At 32.6% G+C, this 15,138-nt stretch overlaps 1 protein-coding gene across 1 annotated transcript in view; it reads right to left on the bottom strand.

Annotated features, from left to right (window-relative positions):
• LOC126964513 (dopamine D2-like receptor) overlaps positions 1-7,915 on the bottom strand; it is a 64,666-nt gene extending 56,751 nt beyond the window's left edge. Inside the window, exon 1 of the mRNA XM_050807682.1 lies at positions 7,831-7,915. The gene's annotated coding sequence lies outside the window, so the exon portion shown is untranslated. The remainder of the gene's footprint in view (positions 1-7,830) is intronic.
• Between the last annotated feature and the right edge of the window lie 7,223 nt (positions 7,916-15,138).

Raw genomic sequence — 15,138 nt, 5'->3', positions numbered from 1 at the left:
TTCAGCTGATGCTAATTGATACGCCCTGCCCATCACAATGCAGTGCCGCTCAGGATTCTTGAAAAACTCAAAAATTCTGAGCGGCACTACAATTGCGCTCGTCACTTTGAGACATAAGATGTTAAGTCTCATTTGCCCAGTAATTTCACTATCTACGGCGCACTTCAGACCGAAACCCAGCAGAAATAGGTGTCGTTATGGTACCCATAATCTAGCCGGCATCCTGTGCAAAGAAGACTCCCACTGGTAATTCTTATACATACACATTAATTTTATCCATAATCAAATTGATAGACTAATTTCGATAAGCTGTTCAGTTAGTACTGAACATAAAGAACAGGTGCTGACATTAAATGACTACAAGACATAAAATAAATTTCCCACAACATAAAAAGGGTTACAAGTAATACTTACACATTACTGTTTCACGGCAGAAATAGGCGCCGTCGTGGTACCCATAATCTAGCCGGCATCCTGTGCAAAGGAGCCTCCCACTGGTAAAAAGTTATGTATGTTACAGCCATTGTAAAATACTCTATTTGATTTAAAAGAGTGGCCGTTGAGTTTCTTATACGTTCTTCTCACGAGCTCCTATTTTTACGAACATAATATTTTGGTAAATTCAGTAATTTAAAAGAAATATTTGTAGTGATGATTCTAAAGCGCTCAGTTTAAGCCTAATTGAATAAGTTTTATTTGACTTTGACTTTGAAAAGGTCACAACTTGTTTATGATTTCCCTGGTATCACAAAATAATGTGGCCCATATGCATGCTCGTTACTTCTTCTCTTCCATAGAAAAGTCTCAACTGGCAAGATGTATAGTATTAGCAAAATGATTTATCTAATATTTTTTGGGATAGGAATGCGAGCTGGCTTATAAGCGGATGATAAGAGATCACTAACATCAATTCCCTGTCTTTTGAAATGTTATTACTGACCAGTAAAAAAAAACGGGTTGCACTCCAAAAGTGCCGACAGAAGTGTAAACTTGAACATTAACGGTGTGCATTTTGGAATGGTTAGGGAATAATTTCGCACGAATTGCTTTATTTATCTATACTAATATTATAAAGCTGCAGTGTTTGTTTGTTTGTTTGTTTGTTTGTTTGAACGTGCTAATCTCTGGTACTACTGGACCGATTTGAATGATTCTTTCAGTGTTGGGTAGTCCATTTATCGAGGAAGGCTATAGGCTATGTTTTTTTTTCAAAATTAGGGATCCGTAATAAAATTGCTATTTTGCAACACAAGGTGTAAAATCGAAAACCGATTTTTGCGTGCGCTGCAAAAACTATTGACAATAGAACAAAATGATGTACATAATATAGGCAATATTTTATTACTTATAAAACTATCGCGTGAATTATACTTTATATGGCAAAACAACGTTTGCCCGGTTAGCTAGTCAGTATTAAAGTACTAGCTTTTTTGTGGTTCAATACAATAATCATTTATTGCGCTATCGTACACAAAAATGATAATTGATATTTTTTTATTTATTTATTTATTAGGAAGCCAACGTGCATACAACTATCTTAATCTATAGATACATTTGAAAATTCTTTTATAATGTTGTATACTCCACTTACAGGCTAACTCGACATGCTTAATAGTATTATATACATCCTTTGTTAAACTAAAACTTTAAAAAAAAATTAACAAATTAAAGCCACTAGCAAAAGGCTGATAAAAAAAAATAATAACCAAGAAAAACTAAAGAATAAAACAATAACTACGAACAATGACCAACCATCTCGCAGTACTTTCATAATTTTTTTGACTTCTTTTTTAAAACATGGGGCAGAGTGCTGAAAAATATCTATACCAGCACTTTTAACCAAGTTATTACATAATAAATTTAATACTTCACAACTATTACAATTATTTTACATTAAAAATATCTCTCAGAAAAATCAACTTTCATCCATAATTTTAACGACTGTCTTACGAATGTTCGATCAGGTCACGTGTCATGACGCGAGTTTAACATTTTATACCCATCCCAAGAAAAGTGCTCAACGCGGCTAAAGAAGCTTTCACTTCAAAAATGTGCCTACATATTTATCTACACAAATAAAATTTGAAAAACAAAATTTTATGAACCATGCGGGATTCGAACCCACGACCTCCGGCGTTCCGTGCCGGTGCTCTAAACAACTGAGCTAACCGTTCGAGTACCGCCTCGTTATAAAATTCTGTTTGCTCTGTTCATCTCTCAGGTTGTGGCTTCATCAATCCCGCATCGTTCATAAAATTTTGTTTTTCAAATTTTATTTCTGTATTAATCCTAGAAGTGAGTGTTATCACTTTAAAAACATAACAAATTACATATTTATCTATTAAATATGCTACATTACCCGACTTTTCTTTGTAATTGAATACAAGAGGTAAATTATAATGAGATCAAACGATAGAAATATTTCTCGTCATACATTTGAAGCATGAGTATTTTCTTTATCCATCCCTAGAACGATATGAAATGGATTTAACGCACCAATTTGCACTTCAACATTTTCGGGCTAATTAAAACTGACGTACCCGTACTCGGCATATTAAATTTGGTAATATTTGTTCCTGTTATTTGTCAGTAGATTTAGAACATACAGTTCCCTACCAATCTAGTCCTTTGTTTTTACAATAAGGGTATAACTTATACAGGCCGTCCCAAAGTTATGGGACATGAAGGAAAAGTACCTTTAATATCGTAGATAGGGTATTTTACTGAAATAAGACTGTATGTTTTATTTAAAAGTTAGTAATTCTGCATTCAAAGATTTTCTAAAAATTACTTGCCTCGTCTGGGACTCGAACCGACTTAAATGTAAAAAAAACAACCCTACTTTTATGATGCCAATCGAAAGAATGACCAAAAACTAATAACTCTTCTTAAGTAACATAGTATTTTAAAAGAAAGGAGCAACGTAAAATGTGCGAGTTAAATTTCAAGAAAGTTATTTATTGCCGACGACGAAAAGTAGATATCATTACATAGATAGCATTGATTATTCGTAAATAAGTGCCCACTTCATAATTAAAATACTCTAATTAATTAAAATAGCATAGTTGTTTTAGTTAAAAAGCGATACGAGAACGTGGGCGAGTTACAAACAGAATTGTGCCCTATCATATCGAGTATTCACCATAAAATGATAAGAAAGTCAAAAGGCAGCGGACTAATTTTGGAGATTTGCCTAAGACAAGAGGGATCACATTTTGAGCATTTAATTAATTAATTTACAAAATAATACCCACTTAATTGACTACTTTCTAATATCTACATATCATATCATAAAAGTAGGGGTGTTTTTTTACATTTAAGTAGGTTCGATTCCCAGACGAGGCAAGTAATTTTTAGAAAACCTTTGAATGCAGAATTACTAACTTTTAAAAATAACATAAAGTCTTCTTTCAGTACAATACCCCATCTACCATATTTAAGGTACTTTCCCTTCATGTCCCATAACTTTGGACAACCTGTATATATTTTTTTTATATAAGAGCGGGCAAATGGTGAAGCAACCACCCATGGACATCCGCAAAAACAGGGGTTAGGAGATGCATTGCCGGCTTTTAAGGTAGGAGTATACTCTATGCTTGAAGATCCTGAAGTTGAAGTCTTACGCCATGTCCAGACTCGACGCTTACGAATGTTGGGGGGTGTCTTATGAAAGTGTCACAGAGCTTCATTTTTGTGAAAATTGAACAGAGACTTCTCGCCAAAGTGTATCAAGAGTCTGTCCTAGACAACTTTGTGAAACCTAGTAACAATACGATTCTTAAAAGTGTCCTTTAAACTATTCGCCATTATGTCGCAAGCCACTACCCATAAACAACTCAAGTTTGGTTGGAAGTTAACGATCTAGCCTTTAAGAGAGCTAAAGACCAGCTCTCATCAGCCCTGATCTGATACATTGGATCACAAGTAATGGTCAGTTTTAGATGACATGGCCTGTTCTAAACGACACGCCGACATCGAGTCTACTAAGAAATCCCTAGGACAAGCTGTCAGCAAACTAAATTTCCGATGAATACTGTGCGTAAATCGATAGATTCCATTTAGATGTCGGGACAGATTAAAAGCCTACATTAAGGTAAAGGAAGTCTTATTTAGATTACATTAATAAAATAAATCCATTCTAAATTGCAACACGAATTATGGGCTATTAGTTATATGCTTTTTTTTAAATAAATCCTAGTCTTTCCAGGAAGACTGTACATAGCCACAAACTACCCACAAAATACCCACAAACCACCCAAGCTTGGCTGGAAGTCCATGTTTAAGATTTTTATTGATGCAGCTGTAAATGTGTTGTTTTTTACTTAAAACTTTGATAAGCTAATAATGATATTTATTTATTTTTGATGTTATTTCGACCAAATCACGTTTATACAAAAGACTAGTGGACCCGACAGACGTTGTACTGTGTACACGTCGTCCTATACACACGTCTTAAATTTGAAAAATCGGTCCAGCCATTATGAGTAGTTCACTAACATACACATGAGCAGGAGAATTATATTATATGGACGGAATTGAGAATCTAAATCAATCTCACATTCACTGGAACACACAAAAAAGTCATCAAAATGGGTCCAGCCGCTTAGGACGTAGTTCAATTGTGAATCTAAACCATTCCCGCATCCACCTGAAGGCACACAGTAAGTTTCACTAAAGTCGGTCCAGCCGTTTAGGAGGAGTTCAGTTGCAACAGACGCACAAAAGAAATATATATATTAAGGGGGCGTCCATAAATTACGTGAGGTGTTTTTTTGAATTTTCTGTACCTCTCCTCCTCTTGGTGAGATGTCGTGAAATTTTATTCAACCCCCCCTTCCCAACCCCCAATCTCACGTGAGATTTTTCAAAATGTGGGTTTCTTACGTACTCGTTGGATAGCTATTGTAAAAAGAAAAAAAAATCCCTCATGCTTTTATTTACGACTAGTTAAGACTAGTCATCAATATTGCTGAGAGTTATAATTGTAATATTTTTTTTTACAATAGAATACTTAAATCGTAACTTTTGTGATTAAAAAAAGGATATCTACTCTAACTCAGTCGATGGAGAATCATGCGCGGTCTGAAGAACCTCTATTGAAACCAACTTGTCCATATGATTAAATGGATCAAAATAGTATATTTTTTTTTGTTTCAATCAAAAAAAAATTGCGTGATATTTTCCGAGACCCCCCCCCCCTCTCTCCAACGTAAGATTAGATGAGATTTGACTCGACCCCCTTCCCCCCCTTAAACATCTCACGTAATTTATGGACGCCCCCTAAGATGTACATAGAATGACTTATATCACTACAATCAAACGTAATTTTATTGTTTGCTTTGTTTAAAAATACCGCATTCGAATCGGTTCTGGAATTACTGTGATAGCTGATACACAGACATACAGACGAATATTTTAAAAACGATTTTCTGTTAAATATATAAAAGTTGTTTTTTTTTAATTATATAATATTCAGACAACGCCACATGTACGATTTACTTGCAGTACAATCCCTACTAATAATAATATTACGCTTTCACGCCTAAACCACTGAGCGGATTTTGATAAAATTTAGTACTGAGATAGAGTAGAGCTTGAAAAAGGACATAGGCTACCTTTTATTACAAAAAAATAAATAAATGGAGGGGTTGAAATAGGGGATGGCAGTTTTTATGAAAATTCGTCATTATCGAAAATTAAACCAAGAAACTTGATAAAAAATAGTCTATAAACATTTGTTCGAGCATTTTTGAAACTTTGACCTACATGGGGATGAAATAGGAGATAAAAGTTCACAGGGAAATACTATCAAAGAAAATGTCCACAATGACAAGGGATATCCGCTGTATTGTAGAAGAGCGCTGCCAGCAGCAGAAAGAGCAGTCGTGTATTATTTGTAAATTATATAAAAAAATAAACAAATCTCAAAGTAACTATTCAACGCGGATGAAGTCGCGAGTAAAATCTAGTATGTAATAATTTACTGACATTGACATTTGTATTAAGTGCCACCAAACTATGATGGACTAACACATCTTTAAATGACCGCATCAGTTCAGCCAAATGAATTATAAATCTCTGACCTGAAACTGACTGAAATTGAGTTCAAAACATGCCGTAATTCACGGTGCAATGGTGGACCGTGATTCGTTGCTCTGTCAAAATTTATTCAATAATAAACTTATGCGATAATATAACAAAATTAAATTGAGTAACCACCATTTTAATTTAACAATGCAGTTATTTTTTAACACCAGGAAAGACATCACTTGGCGTTGCAAACGTCTCTATCGCTTCTGAGTGTGTCTTCTTCCGAATTTTACACGGGAATTGTTCAGAAAAACTGTTTAACCTGAATCCTGCCGTAGAATTCCACCTTAGCGCGTGATTCTTCTGGTGTTGCAATAGAACAGTGCCCGCACGCTCTTTGGTTCTCCTATTCCGTAAAAAAGCTGCATTGATGATAGTTTCAGTCTCAAATTTTCCTAAAAATGCCTCGAGTATCTTGATGAATAGAGCTCTATTAATTCTTAGCTCTTCTAGTAGATATACTGACCACTACTCACAACTCATACCACTCTCAAATACTCAGAACACTACTCCGTAGCATACTCACTCATTTATCCCAGCGGATACTCCATAGGGAGTTCCGCTTGCGCCTCTGTCTCCCCAAGAGAAGGTCGCCTTCGATGAAGGCTTAGAGGGCACTTGCCCAAAGCCAACCTCAGGTGGTGTTTAATCAGTAGGCACTTGGGTTTTCATGCATACCAACGCAGCCTAAGTCTGCGCACCACCTCCCTCCCTTCGTCTGGGCGCAAAAAATATAACTCACTCATAAAATTACATCACTCACATATTCATATGTATCATTTTTATATCACCAACATAACAGTGAAACAAACTATAGAATATTATTATTAACTATTATTATTACTTAACTAGTAATGCCCCGTGGTTTCACTCGCTTAGATACCGATCTCATGGTAGTGGAAATTCTACTAAGTCGGACTATCGATTTATTTTTGTTATTATAAAAGTTTTATTTCACTTTGTTATTATTTCATTATTGTGTTATTTTCTTTAGATTGACATTTTTAAATTAATTATATTTTTTGAATGGAATGTCCAATTTTAATAATTTTAAAAGTATTTTGCAGGTATTAAAACGGTCTTTAATAAAATATCATTTAATGGAATAAGGATTAAAACAGAGGTATGAATAATATGGTTTGATTATTTCGGCAATATAACGAACTTTTAAAATGTAGTTTAATAGTTATAGTGGCATAACTACAGTAGTCGAACATAATGTTATGTTATACGTATATTCCTAAGGAAAATATTCGATATTACTAAGGAACATATTTTTTTCTATCATCAACAGTTTTCGCAGCGCACGCGATGACAGTTTTTTATTAGTATTTTTTTACACCTTAGACTATATTATTGAATTTTTTGAAAATGTAGCTCTCTCAATAAAGAAGCAGCTTTATATTGGTGAAAGAATTTTTGAAATTGGTCCAGTAGTTTTTGTGTGAATTCATTACAAACATACACACAAGTTTTTTCTGTTCCGTGGTTTAGATTATAATTTAATCTGTCAAACTTTGTAATAGGATGTGTATAATTAAAAATATTAATTTGTAAAAAAAGAAATGCAGTAAAGTTTGCTTAAATAACTAAATAAAAATAAAATAAATATACTTGAAATACTTTTGGCCGATCATTAAACTATCGTATCCAAAATTTTTGCGACTTTAAATAACAGACAACTAAAACAACACATATTATTAACATAAAATATAATAGTGTATATTTACTTTTACTTACCATAGATACAGAACGAAATAAAGAATGTTGGAATTGTCCAGAAACACGTAAAATATGGTTAAATTGCTTGTAAAATAAAATGAAGACCTCTCGAGTGTCGACGGGATCTTTTGTGAAATTGAATTAGGGGACCTAGTAGATCTAATGGGCGATCGGAATTGGTACACTCGAATGCACAATAACTTTTCTGACTCTCATATTCTTTAGAAATATATTATATTTCAAAGTCGATTGCATTTGCGTCTTCATGTTTAAAAGAAAGTTCTCGAATTCAATTTAAAAATAGAAACTGAAAATTAATATAAATATGAACGAATTTAATAAGGATATATAATTTTTTTTATCAGGTTTACAATCTTTTTGAGCTTTAAATATAAGCATTATTAACATTTTTGTACCTACTTATGAACTTATGGATTCACAAAAATCTTACAAATTGATTGATTTCTTTTAGATGCGTGGAAATGATGATGACTCAGAATTATTCTGCTCGGTTCAGTAGTAGTAGTAGTAGTAGTTTTCGCAGTATAACCGAAGGGAAAAACCGTCCATACGTTTATTAGTACAATAAAGATTCTTGGGATAGATTCTGACGTCACACTGCGTTGCAACCAATAGCATTGCGATTCTGTTTTATATTTCACGCGTATTTATTATACTTTTGTGTATTTAATATTTATTATTCAGCACAAATTTAATAAAAAAAACTATTTAAGATAAAATAAATAATAATAAAGATGAGAAAAATTAATATTTCAACTTAATATAAGTTAATTGCATATATCCTATTTTACAAAAAGAGATAATTTAAAATTGATGTCCATGTTTCAATACATTTTCTTCTTTAGATAAAAACTATTTAATTTTATCTACTGAGAGTTACACGGCTTTTGTGTAACGGTGTTTCGCTACCCGCTGAAATTTATTTTTGATAGATAATTCTACAGCAAATATATGAAATAAAACAATATTTATAGTAAGACGTGGATTAATAGACGAAAAACTAAAGCTTTCTTCAAGTTTAAAGATAACATAATATAAAACATTTAAAACGGTAGTATATTTTTTGTTTTTATTTTATCTATTCATGTATAGAAAACAAACAGTATTACATTATTTAATTATAACTGAACTTTGAACTCACATTTTAACCAATGAAATTTACAAAAACTGTACGACACTCTTAGTTAAAAGGTAACGATTAAAATCACAAATCAAAAGTAATACTAATTATTAAATAATTATTAAGCTATATAAGTTACATAATACTACACACTGCTATTATACAATATTACAATGAATTATTTACAATGAGTAAGGATTCAGAAAATATATATATGTATATATATATATATACATATATATATATATATATATATATATATTTAAAAAAATCAATTAAGTATTATTTTAAATTATCACAAACTAGCGATCTGAAAACATTTACCAGTGGGAGGTTCCTTTGCACAGGAAGCCGGATAAGATTATGGGTACCACAACGGTGCCTACTTCTGCCGTGAAGCAGTAATGTGTAAGCATTATTTTGTTTCGGTCTGAAGGGCGGCGAAGCTAGTGAAATTACTGGGCAAATGAGACTAAACATCTTGTCTCAAGGTGATGAGCGCAAGAGTAGTGCCACTCAGAATTTTTCAAAAATCCTGAACGGCACTGAATTGTAATGGGCAGTGCGTATCAATTACCATCATGTCCTGCTCGTCTCGTTCCTTACTGCCACAAAAAATTGACTTCTCATGAAATATCTCAATATTACTGTACACTCTATTATAACAGCTACAGGCCCGTTTGTTTTTAATTATAAATTTAAATTTGAAATTTTATTAATGTTAAATAAATAAATGACATGTGTACGCGACTGTACTGATGCGGTATCAATGTCCGTCTTCTGTTTAAAGCGTTTAAGTACCGTGTCGTCGCTGTCTTTATTATACTATAAAGTATTGCTCTGATTGAGTATTTCTTTTACAGCGAGGTGGGCAAGAGGGGGTCTTGGGGGGGGGGGGGGAGCACTTATGTGCAGGAACCCCTTTTATGTTGTGGGAAGTTTATTTTATGTCTTGTAGTCATTTAATGTCAGCACCTGTTCTTTATGTTCAGTACTAACTGAACAGCTTATCGAAATTAATCTATCAATTTGATTATGGATAAAAGTAATGTGTATGTAAGAATTACCAGTGTGAGGCTCCTTTGCACAGGATGCCGGCTAGATTATGGGTACCATAACGACACCTATTTCTGCTGGGTTTCGGTCTTAAGGGCGCCGTAGCTAGTGAAATTTCTGGGGAAATGAGACTTTATATCTTATGTCTAAAGGTGAGGAGCGCAATTGTATTACCGCTCAGAATTATTGTGTTTTTCAAGAATCCTGAGCGGCACTACATTGGCGTATCAATTACTAACAACTGAACGTCCTGCTCGTCTCGTCCCGTACTTTCATAAGAAAAAAAAAGAAGTATTTTCCAGGTATGGGGTTCGTACCCACGCTCCTACTTGGGAACAGGAGCTTAAATCTGGTGCCTTATCACACGGCCATTCTGACTTGAGAGCAGCTAAAGTTATTGTTTCAAATTCACTAGAAAAAAATTGAGACAAAGTAAAATAGGTTTCAATCAAAAATTGCTTATTACGATATCAAACTATTCGATAAATATGAAGAATAATTTGTACTTATTTATAACGTAACAAAATAATAACAATAAATAAATATTCACTGTATCTGATGCGGTGATATTTGAAACCATGGAGCCGGCTCTCATTGTTACTCATTCATTAATTTACTTTGTGTGACCTGATTCAGCATAATGGCGGTTATGTACGTGCTATGCATCATAATTTGATAAGATTCCAAAAACAAACAGCTAAACTAAAAATTACCCAGACAGGAACTCCCCAGTCATCATTTGGAATTGAGCCAGGGACCTACAAACTTTACCAATTAATTATTACATCAACTTAAAGGAAGGCAGTTCTTTTGTAACAGATTGTAAAAATCGCAAACAAGATTAGTCTTAGTTTGTTATTTACTTAGCTTGCAGTAGGCAGGGTGCCTACTGAGCTAGAGGTCCCGGTTTCGAAAATCCCGGTAGGTGCTATCATTTATATGATGAATATGGATGTTTGATTCCGAGTCATGGATGTTTATATATATATATATATATATATACGATAACTTAATATATAACGATAAAGATATATATATATATATATATGTATGTTTAAGTAAGTATATATTAATGGCATGTTTGGGGCAAGATGATTTGTGTAGGAGTGTGTCAATATTATTATTATTAAGTCGAGTCCAATTAAGTATTCATGTAAAATCCATCTCTTGCAAACTTCCGCATAATAACCAAACATACTAGTAGCAGTTCATAAAAATAACATTTAAATAGCCCCCCCCCCCCCCACATATTGAAGGATTGGCTAATAGACTTAGTTCTGCACTGTGGTCCTGCAGCATATATGGTTAAAAAGATTAGACAACTAACCGAAGTAGACACGGCGCGACTAGATTACTTTAGTTATTTTCATAGTATTATGCCATATGGTATATTGTTATGGGGCAATGCTGCCGATATATACGATAGATAGATACGAGCACCAACACCATGTACACATAGCTAGTGCCTCAGTATGTCGTGGCAAGTATTTTAATTAAACTAAATTAAAGAAATGTAATTAAATTAAATTAAATTAAATTAAATTGAATTAAATTAAATCAAATTGAATTAAATTAAATCAAATTGAATTAAATTTTATTATATTAATTAAATTATATTATATTAAAAATTAAATTATGCAATGTGAAATATTATGTACTAACATAGTTTCTAAGAAATACTAACACTTATGGGCCGTACTTATAACAGTCTGAAATAAACGGATTTTATTTATTTTATTTTATTTATTTTATTATATATAGCGGTATAGCGGTATGTCTATTAGGTCGCTTAGGTAAGCTTAACTGGACTCTAACATTATTAAGAACAAAATGTCTCCGCTCGGGCAGACTATCGAGACCTGGTATTTTTTTTATCTCCTTAAAATTTCCTATCTAATGATTACTACAAATGATTTAGTTTTCTTTAGTGTTAATTCCGCCAATATTTGTTTTTAAACAACAAATATTGGCGGAACTTAAATCATTTGTATAATCATGGATTTCCGCAAAGTAACGCTTTAATTCAATAAATTATATAATGATATCTAAATTATGTCTATTAGGTCGGGTATCGAAAAGCCCTTGCTAAAATCTTTTTAAATGAGTTGTATTAGCTTATTGAATTGTCTGGCATAAAATTATTCGGCGTTTACATTTGGCCTCAGGAATTGGCGATGTTATCTGATACCAGAATCATTTTGATTTATAGGACATGGATTTAATGACAATAGCTTATAATCAATCTTAATCGTTATATATAAGAATTTCGTGTAATGTTGTTTGTCCGCGATGTATTAAACCTACCCTACCCTAAACTACTGAACCAATTTTAATAAAATGTTGCACACTGTCTTCAGTTTGATCCAACTTGATAGATAGGACAGTTTTTATTTCGATTCGTAACACTTATTAATTTTTTTTTCTATTTCTGCATGAAGTAATTTTTCACGCATAGCTTGACAGTTCTGCAGTAACATTATTTCATTACAAAAACATGGAAAAACGTAATCTACAAATTTCGTAATTGACAAGAAATGACCAGCTAGTAACATATTATATAAATTACGTGTCACGTTGTTTGTCCGCGATGGACTCCTAAACTAATGAACGGATTTTAATGGGGATTACTTCATGGAGTGCAGTTTAGTCCAACTTGAGAGATATTCGAGTTGGGACCCATAATTATTTTTATTTCCAATATTTGTTTTGTATGGACATATTTTCTGTGAGAGAATTTATTGACGCACGGTTTGACAGTTCTGGTGTGAAAAAATTTCATTATAGCAACAGGGAGCATACTACGAAATAATTCTTGATGTTAGAAAATAAAATTGACAAATTAAAAAAAAAACACTATATTATTTATTATGTAGAGAACGAAGTCTGTCGGTTCAGTTAGTTTATATTATTATAATCAAATGTATGAATTAAACATTAATCGGTAATAACATTGCTGAAGTAATTAATATGCAAATGTTACGATTAGTTTATTCACGATGGTTCGGATTTGATGGCCTTATTTGCACATGAATATTTTTGGGTTAATTAAAGCCATCGTTCTCTAGCGGACCGATTCGAAAATTACCATCGACAATATTTTCAATTTGAATTCACATTTAGCTGTCAATCGATTTAATTTCAATGTTAGTAAAATCAGGGAATAGGAATGAATACTTACAAAAATCGAAATATAGTTTTTTTTATATGAAAATAATGCTACGATACCAACTGTAGATACCTATTGTTATGTTATTTTGTCGCTTTTTTATTGCCTGATAATTTATTTAACATTCTTATTTATATTTCTATGATCAAAAACGAATGTTGGTTAAATATATAATACATTAAAAAGATAAGATACATCCAAGTTAAACAAAGTAACACATACTCGAAATTATTTGATATGTTGGTTTCTGTGTAACACGGTTCAGTCATAAAGCCAGTAGCCCGAGCATGCACAATTTGCGAGAAACTATTCCTATCGTCATTGAAAGTAAAGTATGTGTTGAGTATATGTGGTGATACTATGTTTCCTTGGCAGATGATAGCATCTGTTTATAGAACTGGAATGAAAATTGCTAGAAAGAATGTCGTCTATACAAACTGATGCTGCACGTTCTTCGTAAGGACGTCTTATAAGGTACACAGAATATAACCCTCGTAAGAGTTTTCTACAAAATTGGCCATGCTTTAGAGAGTCGAATGCCTTAGAGAAATCAACAAAGAAAATGCATGTTGGCTTGTTGAACTCCAGAGCCTACGTTCAATATATTCTTGATAATATAATGTATGTTCATAGGCACATAAGTGAATATGCTAGAAACTGTCATAACCATAATGTTAACACCAGGAACAGACATAAACTTTAAAGGCTTATACTCGGCTAAGTCGAGTTAGTAAGTCTTTTGTCAAGATCCCAGAAAATGTTAAAAAAAAGTATTACGTTATTCAAAATAATTGTTAAGAATCGTTTGTGTGCTAAAGGTTACTATAACATAAATGACTTTCTTTATGATACCACAGATTGGGAATGGAGTGACCGCCCTCAGGCTATTAAATAATAAGTTTAATTGTACAATATTACTTTGTAAACATATTTTTTCGATGAAATAAAAGGCACCTGTGATTTTTGCACCCGTTCTTCTCAGGTCTGAGGCATTTATTTTGGAATGGGTGGTAGTTTTTGATTTTCAATAAGTGATGTCACATCCTATTTTGAATAAAAATATTTTAATTTGAATTTGAATACTTAATAGTCAGACGATATATCAAAATCAGTTCTCAGGAGCCCTTAACCTTCATAATTTCAGTCTTCTCTGTTGCAAATACCTAGGTTATGGTTATGGTTACTGTAACTGCAGCAAAATTCTGTTACATGCAACAGTTATTTGAAGTTATTTTAATTAGAGCAATAGTTATTTGAAGAATTCTAATGCAGATAACATTAAAAAATATGTCTATAGCTCTGAATCGGATTGCAGATGCTATTAAAAAAAACACGAAGTATAACAATCAAGGTTGCTTCACTTAACGATGTATCAGGAAACAATAAAGCATGAATTCTAATTTCTTTACTAATTTTCAATGAATTTCTGTTATGATTGTATTTAATATCATTCGCTGAGATGGTTTCTATTATAGCTTTATACTCAACTTGCAATTAGTATTGATATCATTTCCAACCCTCGACCGTGTGATATTAATAGAAGCATATAATCAGGATAGTGATGCTTGATATTTCGACAAAATTATTGGTCATTCGATACGTTTTGGATAAAAGCTTCCAACCACATCATTTAAATTCAATGCTTGTTAATGTGCTTATTTAAAAGATTGATGAAGAGTATGTTATGTTGACGCTAATGTCACCTGTTTATTGTATAAACATACAAATCTAAATTAGAAAGTAGCCGAAATGTTATAAGTACTACTATTGACTTGATATGCATGTATTGCTACATACGCTAGTAACGCACCAGATGTTGAGAAACATATTGTGTACTTAGAATGTCTTTTTTGAAACTTAAATTTTTTTTTTTAAATCTCCAACATTTTCAGTTCATTAGCAGTGACTACGGCTTCATCATCGTCAGATCTCTTTCTTTACTCAATCTTTTTTAGTATAATCA

Source organism: Leptidea sinapis, chromosome 5 (assembly GCF_905404315.1).
Source record: "Leptidea sinapis chromosome 5, ilLepSina1.1, whole genome shotgun sequence".
Taxonomy (NCBI): domain Eukaryota; kingdom Metazoa; phylum Arthropoda; class Insecta; order Lepidoptera; family Pieridae; genus Leptidea; species Leptidea sinapis.
Note: the sequence above shows the minus strand (reverse complement) of the source record. Positions and strands in the feature narration are given on the sequence as shown.